Source organism: Coenobita brevimanus, chromosome 51 (genome assembly GCF_032717465.1).
Source record: "Coenobita brevimanus isolate Jiangsu-jjx chromosome 51, ASM3271746v2, whole genome shotgun sequence".
Classification (NCBI taxonomy): Eukaryota; Metazoa; Arthropoda; class Malacostraca; order Decapoda; family Coenobitidae; genus Coenobita; species Coenobita brevimanus.
Window position 1 is genome coordinate 7,528,238 of NC_137004.1, and position 14,425 is coordinate 7,542,662.

The window sequence follows — 14,425 nt, forward strand, 5'->3', positions numbered from 1 at the left end:
CAATTTCAAAGTACCAAAATTTCCCGCCATTTTCAAAGTACCAACATTTCCCAACATTTTCAAAGTACCAACATTTCCTGCCATATTCAAAGTACCAACATTTTCCGCCATTTTCAAAGTACCAACATTTTCCGCCATTTTCAGAGTACCAACATTTCCCGCTATTTTCAAGTGCCAACATTTCCCGCCATTTTAGATACCAACATTTCCCGCTATTTTCAAAGTACCAACATTTCCCTCCATATTCGAAGTACCAACATTTTCCGCCATTTCCAACATCAACAAATATTACCAACATTTCCCGCCATTTTCAGAGTACCAACATTTCCCACCATTTTCAGCATTAATCGCCATCATCAATATTCCCTGCCATTTTCAACATTAACCTTCCCTGCCATCACATCCACCACAGGCCCAATGCCCCCTAAGGACGTCTGCGGGCATGGTCTTTTGAACCCCACCTGCGAGAGATGGTACCGGAGGACGTGGCAACTGGTGAAGGGAGGAGAGGAGGAAGGGGAGGAGGAGGAGGAGGAGGAGGGGAGGGGTGTGGTGGAGGGTGTGCCTATGACATCTCCACACGTACAGCCCCCTACACACCCCCTCAATGACAAGGACTAGAACGTGAAGAACAATGCACGGAAGATGAAGAACAGGGCACGGAAGTTGAGGAACAGGGCACGGAAGTTAAAAAACAAGGCACGGAAGTTGAAGAACAGGGCACGGAAGTCGAAGAACAGGGCACGGAAGTCAAAGAACAGAGCATGGAAATTAGAACACGGAAGAACAATTACGTAGGGATTTTTTTGGATTGCTTTTTACGTTATTTCCTTCATGTTGTTGTTGTTGTTATTGTTGTAGTTGACATGGATGTGAACCCTGTGGACTGCAGGAAGCCAGGCACCTCAACTGGTTGCTCCCGGAGACCTTTTGTTGAGGCTCTGATGGAGGACTGTTTGTGATAGTGTGATGGATGAAATGAAGGATAGAGGTGGATAACGCTAACTGGGCCGCCCCTGCAACACACAAACGATCACTGAGCTCTCCCGCAACACACAAACACTGAGCCGCCCCTGCAACACAGAAACCAGCACTGAGCTCTCCCCGCAACACACAAACGCCATGCAGAGTGGAAGAGAGAAGTTATATTTCTATACAACCCCATCTTGTATATCAGAGCACACGAATATAATCTAGCATATGGAAGGACATACTACTTTCATCTACCCATCTGCCTACCCAGTCAACTACCCACCCAACCATCTACCCACCCACACCACCCAGTATCCAGCCTACATACCTATCCACTCAAGTACCTTTCCATCCACTTCTACCCTCCCCATATGCACTGATACCTATCCCTTATCCACACCTATCTACTCAATCCTCCGCCTACCCACCCACCCACACTCGTCCACCTACCCACTGACAGCTCTACATCCATACCCACCCACTGACAGCCCTGCATCCAGACCCACCCACTGAGCCGTACATCCAAACCCACCCTCTGACAGCCGTACATCCAGACCCACCCACTGACAGCCCTTCATCCAGACCCACCCACTGACAGCCCTTCATCCAGACCCACCCACTGACAGCCCTACATCCAGACCCACCCACTGACAGCCCTACATCCAGACCCACCCACAGACAGCCAATCATCCAGACCCACCCACTGACAGCCCTACATCCAGACCCACCCACTGACAGCCCTACATCCAGACCCACCCACTGACAGCCGCTCTTACCCACCTACCGCATTCCCAGTCAAGAGTTACATTTGTATTATTGTTATCTGGTGCGTCTTGTGTATTGTAGTTATTGTGTACTGTAGTTATTGTGTATTGCAGTTATTGTGCATTGTAGTTATTATGTATTGTAGTTATTGTGTATTGTAGTTATTGTGTACTGTGGTTATCCATTCACTCAATGTAGTGCTGCTCTAGGGTGTCTGCCCTTTCCTCTCCTCCATCCTTCTTTCCTTCCACCTTCTTCTATCTTTCTTCCTTCATTCTTTACTCGTCCTTCTGCCTACGGGTGACTTTACAATCCCTCTTCAGTCTTTCATTCCTTCATTCTTTCTCTTCCTTCTGCCTGTAGGTGACTCTTCACTGAGTGACAAGCCTGGTTTCCTTTTACTACGCTGGGTGGTAACCATATAACCAAATTTTTGACGCCTGGTGGTTTACTGGGTAATTAATGTGCTCCAGTCGGATTGAGCCGGTGAAGGTTTATATCCAAGCGATGGTTGGGGTTTATTGCTCACGTAATGCCACTCAAGGAGGAGTGAGGTTGGTCACTCTCATCTTAAATGTCAGGACCAACTGCCTAGCCCCGGGCTTCTACGCTCCTCATGGAGGAACGTAGGATTGGATGATGGATGGATGGATGGATGGTTGTTATTATGTATTGTATTGTAGTTATTATGTATTGTAGTTATTGTATATTGTAGTTATTGTGTATTGTAGTTATTGTGTATTGCAGTTATTATGTATTGTATTGTGTATTGTAGTTATTGTGTATTGTAGTTATTATGTATTGTAGTTATTATGTATTGTAGTTATTGTGTATTGTAGTTATTATGTATTGTAGTTATTATGTATTGTAGTTATTGTGTATTGTAGTTTTTGTGTATTGTAGTTAGTGTATTGTAGTTATTATGTATTGGACTTATTGTGTGTGTATTGTAGCTATTGTGTATTGTAGTTTTTGTTTGAATATTCATAGTGTTTATGTATGCTTTGTAACCAGATTTATGGTGTTGGGCTAAAATCAATGCATGAAGCGTATGTTTGGTGAGGTTCAAAGTGATATAATTCCTCCTTGTATGTCGAAAAAGAAGTCTCTAAAATTAAAACGTATTATAAAAGCTTACTAAACACTGGCTCTAATCCCATAACAGAGGAGTGTCCCAGTGTTGAATAGTGTTGGATTGTGTTGGTCAGGAACACAAACGGGACATGACTATTGTGCAAAATTAATAAAGAAAAGAATATTGAAGTACCTAGGTTTATTTAGCACAAGACTGATTTGGTGTTTGTAGGTCTGACATGATTGTGAATATCCAGCAGTCCTAGTGTAATGTAATGGCATCACTGTAGGTAGATTATAGTATTCATAATTATCATATATGTGCAAAATAGTATCCCCTCTTGTAGTTTGATGTAAAGATAGATAGATAGTTTACAGAGAGTTGGTTTTATGATGGCGTTAATTGTGCTTTGGTGGGCGTAGTGTTAGTGGCAACGAACCCAGATTTTTTATGTACAGTATTCAGAGTTACATTGTTTTTTATGGTGGTTGGAGTAAGTATAGCATTACACTGAAAGGGACTATTGCAGGTGAGTCCCAGGAGGCCAAGTGCTGTTTGTACGTGCAGTGAAGAAATAATTTTGTTCCCTTATTAGTATTATATGTATGCTTATCTACAGGATGTGTTACTGTGGGCTTTGTTTGTCATATCACTGTTGTCATGACAGCGAGTTTAGGTTGGTATTTTGAATTGACTTAGGAGGCCAGTACAATTTTTGAAACTATAAATCTCATCATCACATAAGTCTTGTGTTTCGCATACCTTATCTAAAGCAGACATAGCTTATTAGTGTAAATACTGTGCAGTGTTATTAAAAGGTTTGTGTGAGTGTATTCCACGTCCTAAATAAATATTAGTCAAGTATAAAGAGAAACAAAGTAGTTCTTATCTAAAGTAATTCAGTTGTATATACTGTATATAATGTATACGAGTATATTATACGTGTATACAAAATTGCTGCTCGATTTCGTATGCCTGTCTTCCCTCTTACTACTTTTCGTGATAAAAAAACATTGGCAACAGCAAGGTACCAGAGGAAAAAACAGCCGGAATCACAAAATCAAACACAGTAATCAACGAGCAGACAGACCTTAATACACAACACTGCTTTATCGACCATTACAATTATCAAAACAATTGTACCATCGACAAAGCAAACACACCTGTATTAAACTGACCACACGGCGCTAAAACTAGACAGATCTATCCACGGCCCCATTACAGGTCAACAGACTCTTCCATGGCCCTATTACAGGTCGACACACCTACCCAGTTCCTCACTAGAGGCCGACAGACTTATCCACATCCCTATTAAAGGTCGGCAGACCTTTCCAGGGCCCCATGAAAAGTTGACAGAAATATCCACGGCGCAAATAAAGGTCAACAGTCTTATGTACGGCCCCAATACAAGTCGACAGACCAATGAACGGCCCAATTAGAGGTTGACAGACCGAAAACCGGCTCGATTAAAGGTTGACAGACCTATCCACGGCCCCATTAGAGGTCGACAGACCTTTCCAGGGCCCGTCCACCGGCTGCCAGCCGTATCAGGCCCCACCAGCGGCCGCCAGACATATCCCTGGCCCCACCAGCGGCCCCCAGACCTATCCGTGGCCCAACCAGGGGCCCCTGGACCTATCTGTGGCCCCACCAGCAGCCCCCAGACCTATCCACAGCCCCACCAGCGGCTCCCAGACCTATCCGCAGCCCCACCGGCGGCCTCCGGACCTATCCACAGCCCCACCAGTGGCCCCTGGACCTATCCATGGCCCCACCAGCGGCCCCCGGACCTGTCCATGGCCCCACCAGCAGCCCCTGGACCTATCCACAACCCCACCAGCGGCCCCTGGACCTATCCATAGCCCCACCAGCGGCCTCCAGACCTATCCACAACCCCACCAGCGGCCCCCAGACCTATCCATGACCCCACCATTGGCTGCCCAAAATAGGCCCCAACAACGGCCACCAGACCCATCTCCGACCCATGAAGGGGGTAATGTACCCCCTGTCCACTCCTTGAAAGGATAATGTACTCCATGTGTACTCCTTGATGTGTGTTTGTGTGTGTGTGTGTGTGTGTGGCTTCGTCTCCCCTCGATTAAGCCTTGCAGTGGGACAAACTAGTCTGTTCCTAATCATTTTTTGAGTTAAAGTATTTCTGTTACCTTACAACTGGCTATGTATTATCTGTACCATTAAAAGTAAGTACTATATTCTTGCTAGCATAGAAGGCTTCCTAACACCTCTTCATTAGCGATTTACTTTGCATACAAGCCATTAGCAGACGACACGCGACCTCTAGTGTTTACATACCGATGCAGACGATGCAGCTGGGTTGGTGATGGCTGCGTAGGTCCTCTGCATTAGCGATTCATTTTCCATACTAGACTTGAACATACTAGACCTGAACATACGACTCAGCTATTTGGATATCGAGGTAGAGTCGATTAAAATAATTGATACAGTTGTCGCTACAGTTGCGTGGCTGGGTACAGATGGGGATGGCGTGGCGGTTCAGAGGTGAGGAGGCCAAGGTCATCTCACGTGGGTATTACTTTTATTTCAGATGATGCTCAGATCGCTTGGACTACCACAGGGGCTACCACAGCGGCTACCACAGCGGCTACCACAGGCTACTCCTCCTCGCTGTATGTAGTGGTGTTTTGCTCTTATACCCGATGTTGTCCCAGGTATTTTTTAGGTATTTTATAGTTATTTAAGCGTTACTTTTGTGTGCATTTGCTAGCATGTATAGTGACATTGGAGGGTTGCGTTGGCTGGGGAGCAAGTACAGTAGACTCCCTCCCTCCTCATAACTGAGGCTGAAAGTCTGCCAGCACGACCTATTAAGTGACAGTGACCCAGTTCCTTCGGGTGAAGAGGCAAGTAGTTTATGTTGGCCTTATTACTGATATCGCTACTGACAGCCGGTCCTGATAGTCCCTGTAGTCCCCGTAGTGATAGTCCACGTTGATAGCCACCGTGACGGTGATGGAACCATCCTGGTTGATAGCCCATAGCCCCCCCTCGGTGATAGCCCGTAGTCCCCCTCGGTGATAGCCCATAGCCCCTCCCTCAGTGGTAGCCCATAGCCCCCCCTCGGTGATAGCCTGTAGTCCCCCTCGGTGATAGCCCATAGCCCCTCCCTCAGTGGTAGCCCATAGCCCCCCCTCGGTGATAGCCTGTAGTCCCCCTCGGTGATAGCCCCTCCCTCAGTGATAGCTCATAGTGTCCCCCGCGCTGTGCTAAGCAAATCTTCCCCGGAATTTTCCACTGATTTCGTCCATTGAAATAATCCCTATGTCCTTTTCTTGTACAAAATAATATATACAAAAAAGAAATAACGTAAGTGATAGTGTCATACACCTGGAATTGGCTATCACCTGACAACACCTCACGTGCACTCGTTCGCTAATTTACCCTGGTAATTTCCCCTTGAAATATGCCGTATAATCTATTCTCGTAATAAAAATATATATATGAAAGGAAGGGAGAAGCCTAAGTGATATTTACATTCACCTGGAACTACCTATTTTTTTTATCTATTGTCGAGATTTCCTACCAATCATTTCATAGCATGTAAATTAGCAGCTGTCACCCTATTGACCTTGTCAACCCTTGCCTGCCCATATTCGCTGCGGGAATCAATTCCTTGTCGTCCTCTGAGGTGAAACCATGTTGCACTCGTTCCCCGCCATTTCCGCCGCTTCTGCTCCCATTGCAAAGGGCCCTGTGACCTCCACCCCTAGAAAAACTCGTGTGGGAAGAAGTAAAGGACTTAGTGATTTGGCAGTGGAACGTGAACTGGCAGAATTATCTATGATAATGATGGATAGTGACTTGGATCCTTCGGGTGAATCGTGTGATGAGCCTGGGGAGAAAATCGTTACAGAAACTCCTAGTATGAGTGCTTCAGTGTCCCAAGTTATACCTAGCTCCAAGGGAAAGGAGCCCTTAGTGCAGCAAAGGAAGGAATTTGGGGAGTGAAAAGGCGGCAGGTTAGCCCCGGAGCAATGGCCCCAGATGACCCAGCTCGCCATGAGTCCCGAGGTGAATCACCTACTCCACTTCACTAATTTCTTCCTCATCTTCAGCGGAATTTTCTCCTGAGTCTTCATCGTCGGAGTCTCCACCAGCATTTACAGTGAAAGCAGGCTGTAGGGGAAGAAGTAAATCTCTGAATCATCGTAAAAGTAGAGGGGCAAGTACAGTAAGGGCTGTTAGTGCTACACGGCAACCTAGGGTCAGTGAGAGTGACCTTGAAACAGCCCAGTCTGCCTCACAGCCACCCTCCACCCTCACCCACCCTACACCGCCACGACAGGGAATTCTGGACGCCTTCGTGTGGACGGAAGGTTCCGATTTCGTCCCTGAACATCTTCATTTTGACAAGAGTTCCTCAGGGATATAACCTGCCTTCACTCCTGACGAGGATGCTGGGTGTGTGGACTTCCTTTTGGCCTTCCTCGATGACGAGGTCATGCAGCACATATGTGATAAGACAAACAGGTACGAATCACAACGTGCAGCAAGTGGTGCAGGTGCAGCGAAGATGCAACAGTGGACCGTGCTGGGAGTGCAGGAGCTGTATGTGTTTTTCGCCCTCATGCTTCTCATGCCACACTCAAAGACGCACGAGTTGGAAGAATACTGGTCCATGGACCCCATACTACCCTCACCTACCTTCAATAAGTACATGGCCAGAGATCGCTTCCGGAACATCATGGGAAACCTGCACTTCACCAACAACGATGTACCTTCCCAAACCGACCCACTCTGGAAGATTCGGGAGATTCTGAGCAGAATGAAGGATAAGTTTATGTCATTCTTCTACCCCTTTCAGAAGGTTGTCATAGACGAATTCTTGGTTTTGTTCAGAGGACGTCTTAGGTTTGTACAGTACATTCCAAGCAAACGTCATCGCTTTGGAATCAAGTTCTTTGTACTGTGCGACTGCAAGACGGGGTACATCCTTGACTTCGTCATCTATTCAGCCAGCACTGTCGATGTGGACAAAACACATCCCCTTGGCTTCTCACGCTGTGTAGCGAAAGTGCTGCTTGAAAGGTATTTTGGTGGGAATCATGTGCTGCATACTGACAGTTATTATTCAGCACCGAAACTTGCTAAATATCTTTCTGAGCACGACACCGTCTCCTGTGGCACTGTGAAGAGCAATCGTGCTCACTTCCCCAAATTCCCAGAGGCAGGAAACTCGCAGCGAAGAGACGTGTACCAATGCAAGTCTGAGAAGATGCTGGCAATACGATGGCATGACAAGAGGTTCGTGCACATGCTCACCACCGTACACAAGGGGGAAATGAAAGACTGTGGGAAGGTCGACCGTAGGACAGGCGAACCTGTGAGGAAACCTGATGCTGTCATAGACTATAACATCAACATGCGGCTGGTGGACAAGTTCGACATGATGATTGGAGAGATCGACTGCCTCAGGAAGAACACTAGGTGGTACAGGAGAGTTTTTCTGCATCTCATAGACATGACGATGCTGAACGCCTTCATCCTGTACAAGATAAAGGTAAAGCCACCGAAGTCCTTCTCCCTGCGGTTGTTCGCCCTTGAGAGATATGGTAGGGTGACAGCAGCAACTCCAAGGCGCCATGCAGTAAGATTTCCCGACAGACTTGAGCAAAGGCCGTACATGGATCGGCACAGACTGGTGCAATTGCCTGCAACAACCAAGAGGACAGCTGCGATACACAGGTGTCAGGTGTGTGCATATACCACCTGATGCACACCTGAGCACAAAAGCACCTCTTGTTAGTGCGCTGAGTGCCAGGTTCCCCTTGTTAGTGCGCTGAGTGCCAGGTTCCCCTCTGCATTACCTGCTTCTTTGATTACCACAGCCTGAAGCAGTTCTAAAAGTGCAAGTGGAAAATGTAAATAATGTGTAAATAATGTGTAGATAATTTATAAATAATGTGTAAATATAAGTGAAAATAATGGATGTAAATATGATGGAACAGTGTAATATAGATTGATAAGTTACTGCAAGTGACAGTGCATTACATAGTGTAAGTAAAATCTACCTACCTACCTACTGCCAGACGCCATAATCCCGTAAGGGGTGGCCATTTGACTTTGAGTTAGTTGTTTTACGGGGAGGGGCACTAACCCTCCACCAACCCACTTGTTGACACGTAGGGAACACGTATGGTTTGGTTATATGGTTACCACCCATCGTTGAAAATGGTTTCTTGGCTTACAGGAAACCATTAGGCTTGTCACTCAATGTAAAGCCACCTGTAAAGAAAGAAAAGCAAGAAGTGACAGGAAAGATGGGAGAAATAGGAAGAGAGGAGGGCAGGCACAGAAAAAGAATGATGAAGACTAAGGAAGAAGTAGGCAGCACTACAGCAAGTAAGTAAAATAGAAGTGTAAATATTAAAAATACAATAGAAAATGTAAATAGAAATGTAAATAATTAGTAATATAAGAATATGAGTACAAATACTTGAAGTAATGACAGTTAAAGTGAAACCGTGGCTCTCTACGTATTTTACTGAAAGAGAAATTGAATGCCTACAGTGACAATAAACTACTATTACTGAAGGAAACTTATGGATAAATATTGCATATATATATAAATGTTATAAAGTAATAGGAATATAAAGTGTGTGTTTTTATGAATAATAAATGACAGAATACCAGCCGCGAACGAGCGCAAGTGGGAAGAACATACGCACTCGTAATTTTCATTGCTTTCACATTTTTTTTTTTTGGGGGGGGGATGGATTCCAAACTATTTGAAAATCATAGAATAGTGTTTCTAGTGATATCAGGCTGTGGTAATCATATTACGGGTTGTCGGGAAGTGTAAAGTGGAGACTTCGTTACCCAACTTCAGAGGTCTCCACAAGTTCTACGGTACTCGACGAAGGGTCAACAAACATCCCAGGAGAAAGATGAAGGTATGTGCCATATGCATATTTAATTTTCATATTCTAGGACCAGTGCTGACGTGTGTGTGACGTAGAATATAGTCTATGTCCATCACACACATACACACACACACACACAATATATATATATATATATATATATATATATATATATATATATATATATATATATATATATATATATATATATATATATATATATATAGTTACAGAACAGAGAAAGATAATGAGATAATGTACACTTTAAGTGAGAATACTAAAAAATCACTACTGTCCCATAAAGTTCCAGGTTCAAAACAAAGAGTTAGGTAAAATTACAAGTTAAAGTTTAATGCTCAAACTAACAACAAAACATTCAGGACTCATAAGGATAATGTAATGGCAAAAAACAGGTTAAATATATGGTTAACTGCAATAGCCTCTATTAACACGAAATTAGCAAGAGTAAATTTATCTAAGTCAGCCCTGATAAAATGAAAATACCAGATAATACTCAGTGAATGCAAGATATATTATTACAGATACAAAATATTATCAAAAATGACTGACATCCAAACTTTACATTAATCACAAAAACCTTACTAGGCCTACAAATTAACACCTTATGCTATGCAGTACAAGAACAAAATGTAATAACACTCATACTCAAATTACACAGCAGTTAGATGGCTGGAGACTTCCTGAGCACTCACAATAATAACAACTGTACAGGGGAGGACAGAGATGTGAGCAAAATGAGGAGTAGATCTAAGTGGCAATAATGCAGAGACTGAGCTCATTATATAGGGGCCGGGGGAGTTTGATACAACTTGTAAGAAGGACGCGCAAATGAAGCCAGAGGGGACAAAGAGTTGACACTCCTGCTCTGAACAACAGAAAGAACGACTTACTCTACTATAAGGGAGGATGGAAGGAGTGAGGTAGAACACGCTCGTGATCAAACATGCAGCATACTGTACGTTAGAATTACACAAAGGATGATGAAATCATAGGCTATGTAACACCTCCCCACAAAGAAAAAGAAATTTACAAAGGAAATTTCTTATTACTCTAAAACAATCTGTCTAAAGTCTAGATAAGCAATCTGCAATAACATTTTCTTTCCCCTTGACATGTATGTCTAATGAATACTCCTGAAGAAGACGACTCCATCTTGTCAATCTCTGATTTTTATCTTTAAACTTACTAAGGAATTTCAGTGGGTTATGATCGGTATAAATGACTATGGGGTCAAAACCAGAACACAAACAAAATGAAAAATGCTGTAAACCCAAAATCAAGGCCAAAAGCTCTTTCTCAATAGTTGAGTAGTTCTTTTGAGGTGGAGTGAACTTCCCACTGCAACAAGATACAGGGTGTTCAACACCCTGATCATCCTCTTGCAGCAAAACAGCCCCAGCTCCTGCATCACCCGCATCAACAGCCATCCCAAAAGGCTTAGCAAAACTTGGAGTAGCGAGCACTGGCTGACTTAATAGGATAGCTTTAAGTTTGTTGAAAGAGGATTCACAGTTATCGGTCCAGACAAATTTAACTCCCTTTTTCAGTAGGTCTGTAAGTGGTGATACAAGAATTGAAAAGTTAAGAACAAATCTCCTGTAATAACCTACCATTCCCAAAAATCTTTGTAGCTCTTTCCCACTTTTAGGTCTGGGAAGATCACTTATAACCTGAACCTTAGCTCCAGGTGGTGCAACATGTCCATCACCAATTACGTACCCAAGGTACTGAACTTTAGCCTGACCAAACTCACACTTTGATAAATTAGCTACAAGATTAGCCTGAACCAAACGCTCAAGAAATTTACTGACATGGCATAGGTGATCTTTCCAGTTGTCAGTGAAGATTAATACATCATCAATATAAACAACACACCCTGCCAAACCCTCTGTTACAACATTCATGAGCTTCTGAAATGTGGCTGGTGCATTCTTCATACCATATGGCATTACAGAACATGCAAAAGACTTTCCTAGTGTTACAAAACATGAGATCTCCCTAGCACGTTCAGTCATAGGTACTTGCCAGTATCCCTTTAACAAATCAAACTTACTTATGTACATAGCCTTTCCGATCTTGTCTATGCAATCTTCCACACGAGGGAGAGGGTAAGTGTCTGTTTTGGTTATCTGATTAACACGTCTGTAGTCGATGCAAAGCCGCTGTGACCCACCTGGCTTAGGGACTAGAGTGACAGGAGAACTCCACTCGCTCTGACAGGGCTCAATCATCTTGTGGTCCAACAGGTGGCCAAGCTCCTTCTGGATGAGAGGAACTTTCACTGGGTTCACACGGTAAGGAGGCAGTTTAATTGGCTTTGCGTCTCCAACCTCGACATCATGCATCAACACACTGGTTCTTCCTGGAGTGGCACGGAACACTTGTGGGTACTCCTGCAGTAATGCCGAAAACTCCTGCCTTTCCTTGGGAGGTAGATGAGAAAGCTTAGTCTGGAGATCATTCATGATATCAGGATTCTTCCCCAAACTATCTCTCAGGCTCATGCTGCATGGGAGAACTTCACTTGCAGACTCGGGTGGAACAGCTACAGTGCAGACTGGATTATTTTCGTCCCGCCTGTAATATAACTTTAGCATGTTGATGTGACAAAGTTGCTTGTTCATTCTACGATCTGGTGTGGCGATGACATAGTTGACATCACTGAGTTTCTTCTCCACGAAATAAGGACCACTAAACTTGGCTTGAAGAGGTTGCCCATGCACCAGTTGCAGAATCAAAACCTGATCTCCTGGCTGAAAGTGGCGTAACCTGGACTTCTTATCATACCAAGTCTTCATCTACTCCGGAGCAGCTCCCAAATTCTCTCTCGCCAGCTGCAAAGCAGTGGACAGCCGTTCCCTGAACTTCATCACACACTCCAGCAGGTTGACGTCGTCTTCCTCCGACAGCCAGCACTCCTTGAGTAGCTCAAGGGGTCCTCCCACTTCATGGCCAAACAGCAGTTCAAAAGGTGAGAAGCCCAGTGATTCATTTGGAGATTCTCTTGCGGCAAACACAACGAATGGAAGACCTTTATCCCAGTCTTTCTGATGTTCCAAACAGTATTTCTTGAGCATCGACTTGAGTGTCCGATGACATCTCTCCAACGCTCCTAGGGTCTGGGGATGGTAAGCTGAAGACGTGATCTGGGTGATGCCCAACTCTTTCAGAGACTGCTTGAAAACATTTGACATGAAATTACTTCCCCGGTCTGACTGTACCTCCTTGGGCAGACCAAACTTTGTGAAGAACCCTAGCATTTCCTTAACCACGTTCTTTGCTGAGATATTTCTAAGTGGAATGGCTTCAGGATAACGAGTAGCCATATCAATCAGGGTCAACACATAAGAAAATCCTGAAGAAGTCTTAGGAAGAGGGCCCACAATATCCACCAACACACGGGTGAATGGCGCCTCAAAAGGAGGAATGGGAACTAGAGGTGCAACCTTTTCGGTCTGATTACACTTCCCCACAACTTGACAGGTGTGACAAGACTTACAATACCAGGAAACATCTCTGAAGATACCTGGCCAGTAGAAGTGTTTCAAAATGCGTGCCACAGTCTTCCTCACTCCAAGGTGTCCTGCCAAACTTGAATCATGAGCCACTCTAATGATATCCTGCCTACAAACACGAGGGATGACAACTTGATGTACAACCTCCCATTCACAGTTGGTTGATGTTGTTGGGGGTCTCCACTTCCTCATAAGTACTCCTGACTTTATATAATAACAAGTAGTAGCACCAGCTGACTCTTCCTCACTGCAAGCAGAGTTAGCTAGACCTTTCAACTCAGGGTCAGCAACCTGCAACTCAACCAACTCTTGACGAGACAAATTATCAACACTACGGGGTACTGCCTCATCTGGTGAGTGGTCCAAATTAGCGAGAAAAGTGTCAGCTAGGATAACATCATCATCATCATCATCCTTTAAGTCACCAGTAACTTTAGACTTAGCCCTAGTGACAGCACATGCAGGGAACACATCAGGGACATCACAATCCTGGGCCGCAGCCACTGGCTCACTAGACAACTGAGGAGCTGGACACACTTGACTTCCATCAATATCATTTCCAAGTAAGAAAGTTACACCTGACATTGGGAGTGTCTCAACCAACCCAACCATAACAGAACCATTAACAAAACCAGACTCTAAATTCACTCTGCACAGAGGGACAGAGAAGTAATTATTCTCTAACCTTGTAAGATTACAGTTTCATCAGAGGAATTAACATTAGAGCCTAGAACACTGGTCAGCATAAGGGATTGGCAAGCACCTGTATCACGATATATTTTAACTGATTTCCTGTCATTACTGTCCAGAGGACTGACAAAACCATCAGACAGGAAATTAGCACATGAACTCTTGAGAGTGTCACCCACGTTACTGCTCAAAAGAGGAGCTCCAGCATGAGAATTTAATTTACCCCTCAAAGCAGGTTCAGTTAACTCAGTTAAAGAATTCTGGGTACCCTCAAGGGTGGACACTAGACCAATTGACTGAATATTTAGAGACTCCTTTTTGTTCACATCACGCTGTCTCCTGAAACATTTCTTCGTAGTATGACCAAGCTTACTAGAATAAGTACATTTACTTTTCTGAAATCTAGAGGTGAAGCTGGTATTTACTTCCTGAGAAACATCATCTTTATTCTCTTTCCTGTTACCTGTACTCTGAGTAGAGGCAAC